The 15,507-nt window shown below is 41.6% G+C and overlaps 1 long non-coding RNA gene across 1 annotated transcript in view; it reads left to right on the forward strand.

Moving 5' to 3' along the window:
* The window catches only part of LOC101472994 (uncharacterized), a 36,623-nt gene extending 24,996 nt beyond the window's left edge, over positions 1 to 11,627 (forward strand). Inside the window, exons 3-4 of the long non-coding RNA XR_001167439.4 lie at positions 8,074 to 8,171; positions 11,370 to 11,627. This is a non-coding gene — a long non-coding RNA (uncharacterized LOC101472994). The remainder of the gene's footprint in view (positions 1 to 8,073; positions 8,172 to 11,369) is intronic.
* Positions 11,628 to 15,507: the final 3,880 nt, after the last annotated feature.

Raw genomic sequence — 15,507 nt, forward strand, 5'->3', positions numbered from 1 at the left:
TGGAAGGAAGTTAACTGAATCAGCCAATCAAGGAGACTGTGTGCTTGTTACTGCGTTATTAGTGGCCAATCACAGGAGCCAGTTCCACCCCCAAAACGGTCAAAAAGCAGGTCGATTTGCAGCAGCAGAATTTCACTTTGAAGGCAGAGTCACCAGCCATGTTGTGTATGCTAAGAAACTCGTGCATGCATGCGTCAGTGAATACCTGTGTGTGTGTGTGAACTGCTATTACTGGCTATTCAGTATGTTTTATTGAGCTTGCTATGAGAGAAATTTGACACCACCCTTAATGGCTCTTACGTCAACACCACAATTAGTCCAGATCGTATCCTTTCTCAATAGAATATGCAAGTAATTATTAATTAATTATGATATCTTTGGTTTTTGTCTGTTTGCTTGTGTGTAACTGGATCAGCTCTTGTGTTTATATTTCTTGTCTTCTGAGTTTTTGGAAACACTGTAGTGTTGTATTTTGACATTTCATACTGTATGTGTGCTATGGAAGATGATTGAATCACCTGGAATATTCAAATGTGTGTAATGTATTCATTGTTTAAAGCTTCAGTGGGTATTTTGTTCCTCCTGCACTTGAAAAGGTGAAATGTTCACCAGTGCTGGTGAGCTGTTCACTTGCAAAGAAAGAGATGGAAAGAGGTTGCCTTTGCTGTCATTTGAAAACACACAAAAGACGAAACATAAAAAAATAACACGGCTTGTATCTTCTTTCCTAAAGCCTCAATTCAAATTACTTTATACATTTTAAGAGCTTCTCTTTACCTTATATATACCTCTGCCTTGGTTTCATTGCCAGCTCTTTTTATCTATTTCTCCTCCTTGATCATATCCTGTACTCTCTCATTGTGGGTTCCTGTGTACAGGTCATCATGCTGCTGACATTTGTGTCCAAGCAGGGCCTAGTGGTATGGCCTTTACCACCCCTCGCTGGATCTCCCTTCACCATCAGCACCCCCTACTGTGATTCTTAACCCACCAAGTCCTCTTCATCTGCGTGCACATCAATGAGTGTGTGTGTTTTCTTGTGTGTGTTGGTGTGCTTTGGGACCATCCTCTGTGTACAGTGTCTGTGTGTTTAAGCCATGTCCAGATCAGCCACGTTCATGCTTGCCTTTAGCCTGTGAGCACAGTAGGGAACATGGTATGGAGCAAGCTTCTTTCTCTGCTGGATACAGGGTGAGCAAATACAGTTGCTGTGGGCTGGCGGGGGTACTGGAGTATGTTACAGTGGATAGCTCACTATGATGTGATAAGCTCAACTCACAAGGTCTTTTCTGTGACAGTAACTTGAAAATATGTCTAAATATGTCTTTCTTATTAAAGAAATATCTAAAAATTCAATTATCAAAGGGAAAAACTGCTTCTCTTTTTTTTTTTTAAATATATATACGTAGATTTCTTGGAATTTTTTTATCCCTGACTTTCTGGAATGAAGAATTTTGGAAGAGCTGATGTGTTTTAAAAAAGAAAGTGCAAAGCCTCATTGTTCTGCTTCTCAAACACACACACACACACACACACACACAGGCATACTCACCGTCCCTGCAGTCATGGGAATGGAGAATACCGAGGTTCAAGGTCATTTCAAGTATTCTGCACCCCGGGGCTCTCCATTGTCAGTGCACCACATCCTTTTGCTCACGCATCCACTTGGATTCACATACGAGACATTGTATGCAGGGATTCATTCTACACACAGCTATTCAAAAATGCACAAACATCTGAGGGAGGAAAGTGTCTGTCAGGTGTGAACATGACACTTTGTAAGTCCATTCACATATACAAGCAGCTGCATGTGTGACTCTCTGGTGAAGGCACAATTATCCACGTTTGCTTCTGTAGCAGAAAAGAATAAAATAGTATCGTTAGCTGACAACTGCTGGTTTTTGGCATCATTTAACTGTTGGAATAATCATTGTTTGGGATCATCAGATTATATATTTTTTGGTTTTCTAAAGGAGTCGTACTGCTTGGAAATGATAGAGGCATTTTTTTTTTGAATCAAACTGAAGGTAAGGAAAAGAGAGAGAGAGCAGCAGTGGGTGTGATTAGCTCCTTTGTTGGAGGTCTGTTGAGCTTCATTGGTTCCAGAGAATAGGTTCCTAATGAACCCAGCCAAGCTTGGACCAAACTTTGTGCTGAAGACAAACTAAGTTATGGTGGTCTGGCAGAGCGCTGGGGGTGAGCCGACTGATATACAACGTCTGGACATATGGTCCCCCCCCCCTTAAGTGCCTCTCCCAACCACTTTCCCATGTCCTGGCTTCTGTGCATGACTGTCCTTTTGTGTGTGTACACGCAGAGTTGGACGTAGCGTGAGGAAGAATATTTATAGTGTGCATTTTTGTATTTCATTGGTAACTCATCAGAAAAGGGAAACAGGAGAGAAGAAACAGAGGGATTCAGGGCCACGGGTGTGTGTGTGTGAGACGGGGGTGCTGGAGAGAGAGGCTGGTTGATGCTTACTGAAAGCGACAGAGGAGAGAGGGCTGCAGGCTTTGTCTTTCCAGCTGACCCCAATACAGAATCCTTTCTGACACGTCCTACAAGACATGGAGTAACTGAGTAAATCAGGCCAACCTGGCTTTTGTGTAGCAACAGCTACACCATAACAGATGTGCGTTTATCCATGCATGTGTAGGAACATGTAAGGAGGAGGTGCAGGTGAGCCTCGTGGTGGTTTGAGCCTAATTGTTTGGGTCAGGGTGGGAGTGTGGGGACGGATGTCTTCCGTGTCCCACCAACCAGGCTCTCGGTAACTGAGCCGGCGAGGGGGAGAATGGGCCCACTACAGGGCCACACAGCAGGCTCAAACAACACTTATTCTACTGGCCAAACTGTCAGCCAGAACAACTTCATTGTGCCCAAAATTGGAGTTGAAGGCAAGGCAAAGACGAGATGGGAGGGGGAGGCTTGGGAAGGTGGTGAGAAAGAAGAGGAGGATGCAAAGAGAGAGAAAGCGTGCAAGAGAGAGAGAGAGAGAGAGAGAAGAGTGAGGGGGTCTGTGGGAAACGGGGGACTGGAAAAGGGGGAGTCCCAGAGAAAGTGCAGTCTTCGGGATGAATAAGGTCAGACGGTGTGAGTTCATTTCAGTAGGAAGAATTCTCATAGATCCTCCATGAGGGGCAGACGGCCAGAAGCAAGGCTTGAATGGAAATTTATTAAAATGTATTCTGGGAGAAGGGGAGGAACTACACTATTTTTGTATTGCAGTGTTTGTTTTGTCACCACATATAATCATGCTGTTCAGCCACAAAAAACACAGTTTTTAGACAACAGCACAACAGCTGATGGAGGTGCACGTTTAACAAATTCTGGTCATTATTATTCTCTTGTAGTCAAATTGTGCACATCCACTTCCCCATTAACTCATATTAGATCACATACTTGAGAAATTTCTCAAGCATATATAATACATAACAGGGCCACACACACACACACATATGTATATATATATATATATATACACACACACACAGGTAACCTATTAGCATTAGACACTTCCCTACAGACTTTTCCTGTCTTGCACCTGCACGTGCGCGGGATGCAAGGCAGCACAGCAGCAAGCTTTGAACTGTGATTTAAATACAGTACATCAGAAAGCCCCTTTAGACTGACACTAAACCTGTTTAAATCAGTACAACACTAGCTTGCGTCACAATTCTCATCTTTTGTCTCACCTCTCCTCTCCTGCTGGTGATTTCAGGTAACGGCTATAAAAGGGTGAAGAAGTTTACTTAGTCACACTGAGTTTAGGGAGATGAGGAGAGTCTGTGATTCTGTGTGTGGGCAAAGGTGTGTGCGTGTGTGCACAAAATGAAGAAATGTACACACACGCATGCACAGATACACACACACACATACACCCCTGTTTGATCCAGAGCTAGCCCTGCAGCTCCCAGAGACTCAACAAAAGACCTCCTCTATCCATTGTATGAGCTGTGTGTTTCCCAGGAGAGCTCGGGCTCAGTTAGAGAAGGGCCCCAGATCGCTTTCTCCTGACATGGATGTTTATTCGCTCTATGGTCCAGCAGAACACCCTCAAAAGGGCTGGCCTTCGCATTTTGACGTGCATGACACATACGTAGTTTTTGAAAAGAAAAGAGTGGCTAGAGGGTGCGAGACAGAAAAAGGGAGAGTGAGTGTCTTGACAGATGAGCAGACATATAAGACAGACAGACAGAGAACAGGCCTGTCTGTGAAAGTGTTCTCAGTGCACTCGTATGAAAAAGAATATTCAGCGCGTTCGCCGCCATCTTATTTGCTCCTTGTCTTTACACTAGTCAGCTTTCTTGTCAACCTTGTTCATGAATGTAGAGCTACCCGGTGGGTGGGTAGAGATTTCTTCCTGATCTTGACAAGCCCTCCCATCCCTAACTGCATACTAATTTCTTCCGAACTACTGAGCCAATGCAAAACAAATACAGTCTGCCAGGGCTTCTATTCAGCTTGGTCTTAGCAGGTTAGCAGATATTATTCTGTCTATTCTGGGTGTGTGATTAATGAGCTGCAAGTTGTATCTTTAGGACTCTCTCAGTGTGTGTTGAGTATAAAATCCTGAGCTAATGAAGGAAAGTGTACGAATAGCTTGAAAATGAATTCACAATTCCTCAAATATTTAATGCGACCAGTTAACGGTTACTTATTCTCACAATCACAGGTTTTTAGCTGTCAGTGCATTTCACATTATATATTTAATGATCCTTCCTGCTACCATTTCACAGCTGTCTCTATCTCAGAGTTTTGAATGCTATCTGTCAGTGTTCTTCACTTTCCCTGACAGTATCTAAAGGTTTCCTTGAGAGGGAGAGTGCCTGCAGGGTTGACCATACATCTCAGTCGAGAGGCAGGAGTCGACCGCTGAAAACAAACACAGTATGGCGGATATCATCTAATCTACTGAGCGCCATTATCGTTTAAGATATCAGTATACATACCCACATGAACCCACCCTCTAAACCAGACGCACTCTCTCCCTTTGCTCTCTTTGAGGTAAAAAAAAAGAAAAAAGAAGCTTGTGTGTTGAAACTGAGAGTGAATGTAAGCTATTGTTGTGGTGTAACCGGACTCTATAGCAGGTTGTTTGATCCTGTTTTGGGCCTGAAAAGCTTTTTTCTTACTTGAGCTGCCAGATCAGCTGAGAGGGTCAGACAACAGAGTCTATTTGTAAAGTCCTCAGTCTGTCCGCTTCTGGGTTTTGGGGGAGTTTTTTGTCCTTTTTTTCCATCCTCACTTTGTCAGCTCAACTTCCTCATCCAGATTCAAGCTAGAGTCCAAAGTTTTAATTATAATGCAGAGGAGCATGCACTCATTCACATACTCTACTTAGACACAGATGTGTGCTTTTAGGTGCATGGTGCTGCTCTCAAAACTCCATTTATTCCTTTTTCTTTAAACTAGATCTTCCTGTGCCTCTCTCTCTCTACTGTGGAGACACTGGGATTATATTCCTCGCTTTGCACCTCTGGTGTGGCAGTGGCAGAAGGGAGAATGTTACTGGAAAGTGTTTAGATGACAAAAGCTTTCGCAAATTGTTTTGTTAAACCACAATACTTCCCATGATACATCCAAGCTCTCGTTGTATTCCTGTTTACCCGACATCATTTCATTATTTACATTACATGCCTCTGTATTGTCGACTGTTTTGGGAGCTGACTTGCACTTCTATGCCTTTGTTACTGTTTTGACATTGCACTCTCAATTTATGATCTGTTTAGCGTTCAGCGTGGACAATGTGCATGCAAATATACTCATCCCATTATACTGTCTCTCTTTGTATGTCAGCTTTCTTGCCTAAGAGGTATAGATGTAGAGTTGGTTGGGGGGAAGGGTTTGATAGTGCTGTATGGTTTTTTGTTTTTTTTTTGGAAGGAGATTTGCGCGCACGCACACACACACACACGCATCTGTGCCGCCAAACCCGTTTCAGACGTGAGAAACTGTACCTTAATTTGCATAAGAATAATTGACACTTCAAATTAGCCTTCCAATCAAAGAGGATTATTTTTTCAGCATATGTGCAGCTACTGAGCACTGCCATGGTGGAGAATATGAAAGGGAGGGCAAAGAGTGTAGGAACGGGAGGGGGCACGTCATAAAAGATTAACCCTTTCACTTCCTCATCTCAGACAGGAGGAGCTGGCGTGCCATTTTATTGCATATATAACTTGATATGCAGTTTAAAAAAGAAGGAGGAAAAAATGATTTCTCCTATAAGTCAGAGGATACTGTAAGACTCTGGTAGGGCAAAATGGTGCATCTGATTGATAGGTGTTTTACGTTTGAAAGCCTTAGGTGCACTGACTGTGTTATGTGCACGATAATACATCTATATTCACCTTGGTGGCACTGGGTACAGGCCAAGAGAGCGAGCGCTATTAGGCAGAGCATATGAGCGTGTGTGTATGTGTGTGTGTGTCATAGTGAATGTGTGCAGATTGAGGGTTTGCCCACATTAAACCATTAAAGCAAGTGCAATGTTGAATTATTGATAATGGCTAATGAAAAGGATCAGTTCAGGATGAACTACAGGCTTAACCACAGCCCTGAGGCTAACACACACACAAAGTACATGCATATACACCCATTCTCCAGGTGCAGCATTGATTTCAGCTTTTCTCCAACTGGAGTCAGATCGGTACCAATGTGTTTTTTTTCCCTGTTTATAGCTTACTCGTCATCATTCCATCATCTTTAAAGGCCCATAATGATCCATTCCAGTGAGGAGCAAAGGAGGCCACAGCAAAAAAAATAACTCCGGCTTTCTTCCAGGCCTCCGTGTTTGACAAGCAGAGAGCCTTTTTTAAGGTTGAGCCAGTTTTCAGGGAGAATAGGGACAGAATTCATTTTGGGGGAAGGGGTAGAGAATGGGGACTGAGGGTTTGGCGCCAGCCCCTCTGAAGCGCTCAGCATCCCCCCGCTTATGGGATGGCGGATGTGTCTGGGTGTATCCATGACAACCTCACTGCATGCAGGGATATACCACGGCAATATAGCCAAGGAAAGTTAAGAGAGTAGATGTGTGTGTGTGTGTGTGTGTGTACGTGTCGGTGCAGATCCATTCAGGTCCACATACTGTATCTCAGAGAAAGTATTCCCTCAGTTAGACCGGGAAGCTGCTGAAGTCTCAGTTTGCTGATAGACATATATCTTTAGCCTTTGACTCAGAAGCTAAACATAAATAGATGTGCTCTTTTGTAAGCCAGTTTTTTACTTTGACACAGTTGTAAGTGGTTCTTCTTGCTAATGGTTCAGCATTTCCTCCTATGTGCTGTGTGTTTTATGCTTTCGCAGATACAGACAGGTGCACCCTCATGTGCACTCAGGTCGCTGCCTAACAAACATTAAAACACAGACTAACACATTCTCAGACACAAAGTCACACAATCACTCTCATGAGTCTTGCATAGCTCAAGCTGTGTTATAATAATCCCATCTGGGATGGCCTGGATTCTCACTCAGAAAGTACCTCATAAAGTAGCACATATATGTGTTTCAGTGTGTGTGTGTGTGTGTGTGTGTGTGTGTGTGTGTGTGAGAGAGAGAGAGAGAGAGAGAGAGAGAGAGAGAGACAGCACAAGGGAGACAGTGCACAAGAGTGAGACAGAGGAAGATGCTTTCTGTGACATGGAATATATACTGCTTTATATTTTAAATTCACCTTTCTGTCCATACTCAAGCACAAATGCACACAAGCACACACTCACAGATGTAGAGTCAAACTCAGATCCTGCGGGAGTGTATTTTTAACCCCAACTGCCTGTGCTTTTGCTGAGGGGTTAAAGGGCCGAATGGAGAATCAAGTAAATAATTCACAATAGCTGAAACTCTTTCGATGTAACCTCAGAATGAACGGGGGAGGGATACCAAAGAGACTTAGTTATGTAGTGGCACAATATAGTCTTGCAAAATCCTGCTTTGACTTAACGGTAAAAAGAAACAAGTAGGTCAATAAGTGGAAAGGCCCCTCACCTTCTGATTAAGTCTAGTTACATGGAACAACTGTGAAATGTCTTCATATATACAGCGCTAAACAATATACATGTCCTGTTATTTCAGGTTTGATGGACCAGAAGTCCATCATGATCCACAAACATCTGGAATAATGACCGGAGTCTCCGACTAAGGACATGGAATACATTCTGCTGATCTCAGAGGTAACCGAACTCGCTCCATTGTTACATGGCCTGCTCTGTGCATCCTTTTTCTCAGAACATTTGATATGGAGGTGTCTGTAAGACACTTTTGAGTGACATTGCCTCTGTCAAATGGCTGATTGAAGGAGACACAGAGAGAAATGCTGTGCTAATGAAATCATCTGACCCACATCCTTTCGTGCTATCCATTTCTCCAAAGACACAGAAAGGGCATTTATACAGGTAAACCATGACTGGTCCCTGAAGTGAAAGAGGGGGTTTTTCAGAAGGAAGAGGAGCATCCATTATTTACTATACTGAGGTTGCTAGACACTTAAGAGATAATGCAGTGCTTCAAGCATACAAAACATAGAGCCTCCTTGGTGCTGGTGAGGCCATTGTTGTGTGTTTTGAACATGTCTGTTTCCATCCATACTGACAGATGAAAAAGAATGTGTCTCCCAAAGGTTCAGAAGCTTGGACAGAGATAGACAGAGAACGGAGGAGAGGCAGGCAATGGGATGGTGGAGAGATGTGTTTGTGTGTGTGTTACATCTCTGTGGATGTTCGTTTTTGTGTCTGTGCATCTGTATGTCTGTTTATTACCCCCAGTTTGTTTTTCGGTATCTGTTCATGCACTTATATGTTGAAAAACATATCCAGTCATAGACTGCATAATGCAAAATAAACAGTCTTATTTAGTGCATGTGCCTGTCTATACATACATCATGTTCCTGCTGACTTTGTATAAATATTCTCTTCCAGTTCTAATAGACTTCAGTCAGGTCTTATTCTCTATAGATTAGCAGCATCACTTTCTCCCTCCTGGAGACTGGAAGCATCTGACTGTTGTCTACTGGGAGTAGTTAGCAGAAGGAGACTAAGGCATAAAACTCCTCCTACAACTTGGGGCAACACCAGATACTACTTTCTGCCTTTGTCAATTTCCTGGGGGACACTTTGACATGAAATCCTTTTTATTTTTTTGTGGAAGAGGAGAGAGCACTCCCCAAAATTCCAGTGTTTTTCTGCATAAATGCGCATTGTGATGGAGAGCACGACAACTATACATGTTTACAGATCCGCTCAGGGAAATTCCAAGTCACCGAACAATATCCGTAAACTAAAATATAGATGTGTGCATGTGTGTGTATTTTATAACATAAATGATGAAAATAATGACAAGGGGACCTATTATGCTCATATTTCAATGCTTATGCTATTATGCTCATATTTGGAATCTACTAGTGTTTATGGCTAAAACATATTGGTTCAGTCCCTGAATTCAACCTCTGTATAATAAAAAAGAAAAAAAATGTTTTTAACTCCTCTCCCTTTAAGGCCAACCTCCTTTTAAATAAACTGTCTTCTGATTGGCTACTCCTCACAAGTAGAAAGCAGGCCAGGCTGCTGTGCTAACAGCCAAAGATGTTGGACTGAGGTGACCGCATTAAGGATGATATCATTGTCTTTGACATCACATAGATCCAAGACTGCAACAAAACTTGCACTTTCACTGTTTGAGACTTTGGCCATCAACCAGTATCATAAAGCTAAAAATGGGAAGATCATATTTCACAGCTCTTGGGTCTGCTTTCTCAAAATGTCTCTCTCTGAATTTTACAGTCAATGAAATGTTACGACAACCAAGAAAACGAAGGCTAAAACTATTAAAAATGCCCTAGTTCGTAAAAGATGCAAAACTCTCTTTGGGACATTTGAAATAATAAAGTTATAAGAACATATTACAATATTTTACCCTTTAAGTATTCATCTTGAAGCACGAGTTTTCACAGTGTGCTTCATCTCAGTCTTTCTGTTTTTTCTTGAAATATTTTACACTTTGGTTGAAAGTTTTTGAAAGAGGCAAATACAGCGGATCATCCTTATAGGCATAAAACTGCAGTGTCAGCAGAGGACATCAGGAGGATGCATAGAAAGGCACATGTAGTTTTGACTGCGATCAGCTGCCACAAACAGACAGGCAGGCAGTGTTTGCCCTTGAGGAGTTGTGAACAGACAGGGTGGTGTGTTTGAGTTGTCTGAATCCACCTCCCTTCATCTTTTGGAGTCAGGCTGAGTTGGACTGCTGATGGCCCAGGGACCCCATGCCAGCCCTGAACTATTTTGTACTGTCAGCCAAACATCAGACAAACTTGTTCAAGGAAACATGTCTGGCCAAAACACTACATCCATAAATTCTTGTTTTCTCTGAAAAAAAACTTTGGGGAGTTACTGATTTATTGCAGATTGTAAAGGTGTAGTGCACTCTTACAGCTATTTCAAGTGGTCAGTTAAATCAGCAAACAGCAGTCACAGGTTCATAAAATGACATGCTTTGTTGTCTTTGTAGTCTGATGCAGCTGACGAGACACTCAGCCACCCTTACTGTCTCAAATGACCCCAGCTGTTCTGTACAGCCTATACATTTGTATTGGGCCCCTTAATACCTTCCATGCTTGTCAACGAGCTCTATGGTTTCGAGGAAATTTAATACCATAATGTCTTTTTGGAGGAAGGGAGTGTCGGGTATGGCAGGAGTAATGGAGGAAAGGCTGGAAATGCAGGTAACCCAGGTTAGGCTGAGGGTACAGGGATCCGGTAAGGCGTTCCCCAGACCTTAGAGTCTTCTAGGCTTCTCTATTAGAGAATAATAAGCAGCTGTAACCCTGAGACACTCCCAGGCCTGTGTCCTCAGCTACAAAAACCTCCACTGGGCTTCTTATCAGGTTCTAAGGATATCATGTAAGACAATACATGTGAGAAGTGCAGGGAGAACAATAGGAGGAAAGTGCAGTGTGATATGAGGGGGACTAATGTCAGCGGATATTGCTGAGGCCTTTGTCGCCTTCAAGTACACTGGGAACTCGCAGCTCACTGAGCTCCTTTCATTCAAGGCTCATGCTCTGGGATGTGACGAAACTCTACAACAAATGCCGTCCCTCACGCTTGATGGCAAACTGTAAACACGGAGGTTATGTGTTTGTTGTGTATGAAGCATAACTCACTCTTTCCCCAATCTTGGTGGAAAAATTGTGTTTACTGAAAGCTAAAGAGTATTTCCTAAACGTTGTGTGCTGTACATTTGTTTCCACGCAGCATCAATATTTTTCTTTAAAACTGTAATTAATAAACTCCTGTGATAAAATCTAACACTGCTGTAATGATAAACTCATATTTCTCTTCTATTTCTTTTTCTTTGTATTTCTCTTTTTTTAGGTAAATAAGTTATCCTGATTAAGAAGAACGGAGCCAAACTTTCAGCAATACAGAGTCTTACAACAGCCTGAAAATAGTACTTACTGTGCCTTTGTTCTGATGGGTATCATATTTTCTTTTCTTTTTTTTAATGGAAAAACACTTCTTAAAATAAGATGAAAATATTCTACACATTAAAACATGTATTTATTTCATGTCAGTGATTGAATTTAACAAGTATATTTTCTGACAGCTAAATAAAGACTTTTTCCCCCATAAGTGATGTTTTAAGTGTGAGTTATTTCTTCCTTTCTGTTCAGTGCTGTGGCACTCCAGGTAAAGAACAATGTGCTTGACATAATTGGGTCCTATGTGGTTATGAAAAGAGCATGCACACTGATAAAAGCTGGCAGTGTGATCAAAGCACTATGTGTTCTGATCAAATCACACACCTGACACAGTTGTAGTTTTCCCAGACAAACTTACGAAATGTAGAGGAAAGAAATTTCAGTCGGCGCCAAGAAGCCTTCCTCTTGAAAATCTCTGTCATTCAACACTGTGAACCATTTTGACACGCTGCTCCTTGTCTGTCAAATCAAGCGTAAGTGCATGTGCAATAATTAAGAATTACAATAATTATTATTTTTGTCTATATCTCCTTTTGGGGGGGGGGGGGGGGGGGGGGGGGGGATGTACAGTCTGACTTCTGTTTGTGCTGTCAAGGTGTCTATATAATTATATCCACACGCTAAATTACAAAGACAAATTAGGATCACGATATCTTACAAATTGTTCGGTATAGAAACAATTTGGTTTTATCTTTTATTACTCAGTTTTTATGTCCTTCCTGTTGCACAACTACCAGTATACAGCACACCAGGCTGCGAACCAATAACATCATAACACTTCATGAGGTAAGTAGAAAGCTAATGTTTGACACTGGAAAATGCAAACTGGACATGTAAAGGACACACACATACAGACAAACTCATACTGACGTCCTGCGTTTCCCCACAGTATCCAAACACCAGCGTCTGGTGAAGTACTTTTTAAAAATACCACTAAGTGTAAAAACCAACTTTATTTTTCATTTCTGTGCAGCTCTCTAGTCTATTAAGTTGTCATTTTAAGGGCTTTCCTTGCTTTCCAGTTAGCAACATCAATTTAAACTGCTGTAAACTGTAATTGATTAAGTGATGGCTCGAGCTCACTTGTAGCATTTGTGTAAAGAAAATAATATGACATAGAAACCTGCGTATATTCCTCGATTATTCTATTTTAGCGTTGTCTAGATCTTAACTAGTTTAATATTCGGTTTCATTTATAGTTTTAAGGGCCTCTAGTTAAAACACAGCACAGCACAAAACACCAAATTAACCACAATTCAATGTCAAAATATTCCAGTAGTCTTTCTTTCTTATAGAAAGAATAAAATTGAGTAAATTTGAGGCTTAAATGTTCTTCGCCTGAATACATGCCTCTATAACCCTCAAAGATATCAACTGTACAACAACTGCCAAACTAGCTTTCAAGTATCAGCAATATAACTGCAATGCACTGCAGTACAAAAGGATGTTACACCAAAAGATAGAAGTCACAAGCGTAATTCCACCTCTTTGGAAATGTTTTTGTTTCAGAAGAAGGAGCATATAAAAACTGTGGTATGTAAACTTTCCCTTGAAAAGCCACTGAATAAAATTCAGCTAACTCACAAGGGACATCACCCAGCAGGGGCCGTAAGTTAAACAACCTCAGAACAACATTAATTTTGTATATTTTTATCAAACAAGCCTAAAGGCCAGTGCAAAACCTTCTTTTTATAAAATAAATGGTAAATGGCCTGTATTTATATAGCGCTTTACTAGTCCCTAAGGACCCCAAAGCGCTTTACATATCCAGTCATCCACCCATTCACGCACACATTCACACACTGGTGATGGCAAGCTACATTGTAGCCACAGCCACCCTGGGGCGCACTGACAGAGGCGAGGCTGCCGGAAACTGGCGCCACCGGGCCCTCTGACCACCACCAGTAGGCAACGGGTGAAGTGTCTTGCCCAAGGACACAATGACCGAGACTGTCCAAGCCGGGGATCGAACCGGCAACCATCCGATTACAAGGCGAACTCCTCTTGAGCCACGATCGCCCATGCAAAATTTGGAGAGGAGCTTATTTAAATGAATCATGCAAACTTAATTTACAAAGATTTTCACAAGGAATCTACTGCAAAGTACATTGACTGCAATACTGAAAAAAAACCATCATATTTTGAGCCTGATTTGGGTCTGATATTTGCTGCCAGGAGTGGTAATTTTTGTCGAATGCCAAGGGAATATTTTAAGCACAAGATACTGACACAGGTGAATGGCTCAATGTCGTGAGTGCAGAGCTTTTTACTGACTCCCAATATTTGATTTGTCAAACTACAGAGATTACAGTGATTTAAGCAGGTCAAAGGTGTGTTTTTGATTAATGCCTGACTCTCACAATATGCACAATGAACTTTAATAAATACTTGCAACCCTGTATGGCAAAAACAAGAATAATACAAGCAATTATGCATAATCACTCAATCAAAATGCTTAAGGTAATTTTCTGTGTTACCCTACTCACCCTACAGGACAGCTGTCACACAAGATTTACCGGTGAAATAGTTTTCACCAAAGCACACTATTTAGTTTCTTAGAACTTTAAAGTTTGCCCTTACATCATAAGAAACTGCTCCCTCATCAGGTCTGTTCATTAGTGACACTAATTTAAAGTACTACTGTTGCCTTGTGTTGGTCACTATTACAAGGAACTGCCTGTGAAAGCCATCTTATCTTTTTAAGTCACTCAGTAGATTGTTCGCACACTTCCCACTGCCCAGTCTCACATTACTTTGATCTGCATAGTAACTCTGGTCCTTCATGGCTAAAAGGGAGGATCACTTAATAATTACTCTGCAATTAAATATTTATTTTTCACCCTGACTACTCATTATTTGCTGATTATGTATGTAATATGTGAGATAAATACATTCCATTTGGACCAAATCATTGTCTCTGTGATTCTGCACAGAATTGGGGGTCAATAAAATTAAGGCTTTTCTTATGAATTAGACTGATACATTTATTTTAATTGGTTCAATTCATTAATATGAATCTGGTGTCACTGAAAATCCAAAGTGCCACACTCTTCATTATTCCCTCTCCTTTTCTAATCACATTAATTTTCTCTGCTTCTCCCTACTTAACATTCATTGTCATTATTTTTCTCACACTTACCCCATTTTCATTTCCTTTACCAGCATCATTCTTCCCTTCTTTCCTTCACCCATCTTTCAGGCTCATCTGTCCTCACTTGTCCTCTCCCACACTAAACCATTCTTTTACCGCCCCTCTCATTCTTTTCCTCCCTCTCTCTCTCTTTTCCTCTCTCTCACTTCTATTTTTCTCCCTCTCAGATGTCAGATCACAGTCTAGTCTTCCGCTTGCCCTGTCATCACATTTTTCACACAGCCCCATCCCTTAATTGGGCCTGTATCATCATATCATATCATGTAGAATACCTGATCACAGCAAGAGATGAAAGATGGCCTCCAACTATCCCCACACAGACAGACTGACACACATAAAAACATACACATTACACACAGCCGCGCTCACACGGATGCACGTCAGTGGTCATATGGGACATGAATCTAAGCTGAGGGTTGTGTCTGTGTAAATTTTTGCTCCTCGTGTTTGCAGCACATTGTCGATGTGATCGTTACAGTGTGACAGGTGAGATGGTGTGTATTCCACGAGTGTCCAATGATGTTTGTATCAACTGCTAGTGGCTTTTGTGATGAGACAAAGGATGCCCTGGAGCCAGCGGTGTCACATCTGCAGGTAACTATGGCAAAATAAAGGAAGCCTCAACAACAACTGTCAGAGGAGTGTTAAAATAGCTCAAACATGTCTTGGTGTCAGTTTGAAAGATCCAACATGAAATCTTGTGCAAGCTCCCCTGTCATTCCTGCAGCTGGTAAAAACGACTTAGCACTGTAGCCGTTAACTATATAATGAGCTTCTCATTCACTTTATGCTCTTCCAGATAACAAAGGTAACATATTTATAAATTAAGTTTATTTAAGTCTTAATTATACGGCAGCATGGTGGCACGGTGGTTAGCACA

Source organism: Maylandia zebra, linkage group LG12, assembly GCF_041146795.1.
Source record: "Maylandia zebra isolate NMK-2024a linkage group LG12, Mzebra_GT3a, whole genome shotgun sequence".
In the NCBI taxonomy this organism is placed as follows: domain Eukaryota; kingdom Metazoa; phylum Chordata; class Actinopteri; order Cichliformes; family Cichlidae; genus Maylandia; species Maylandia zebra.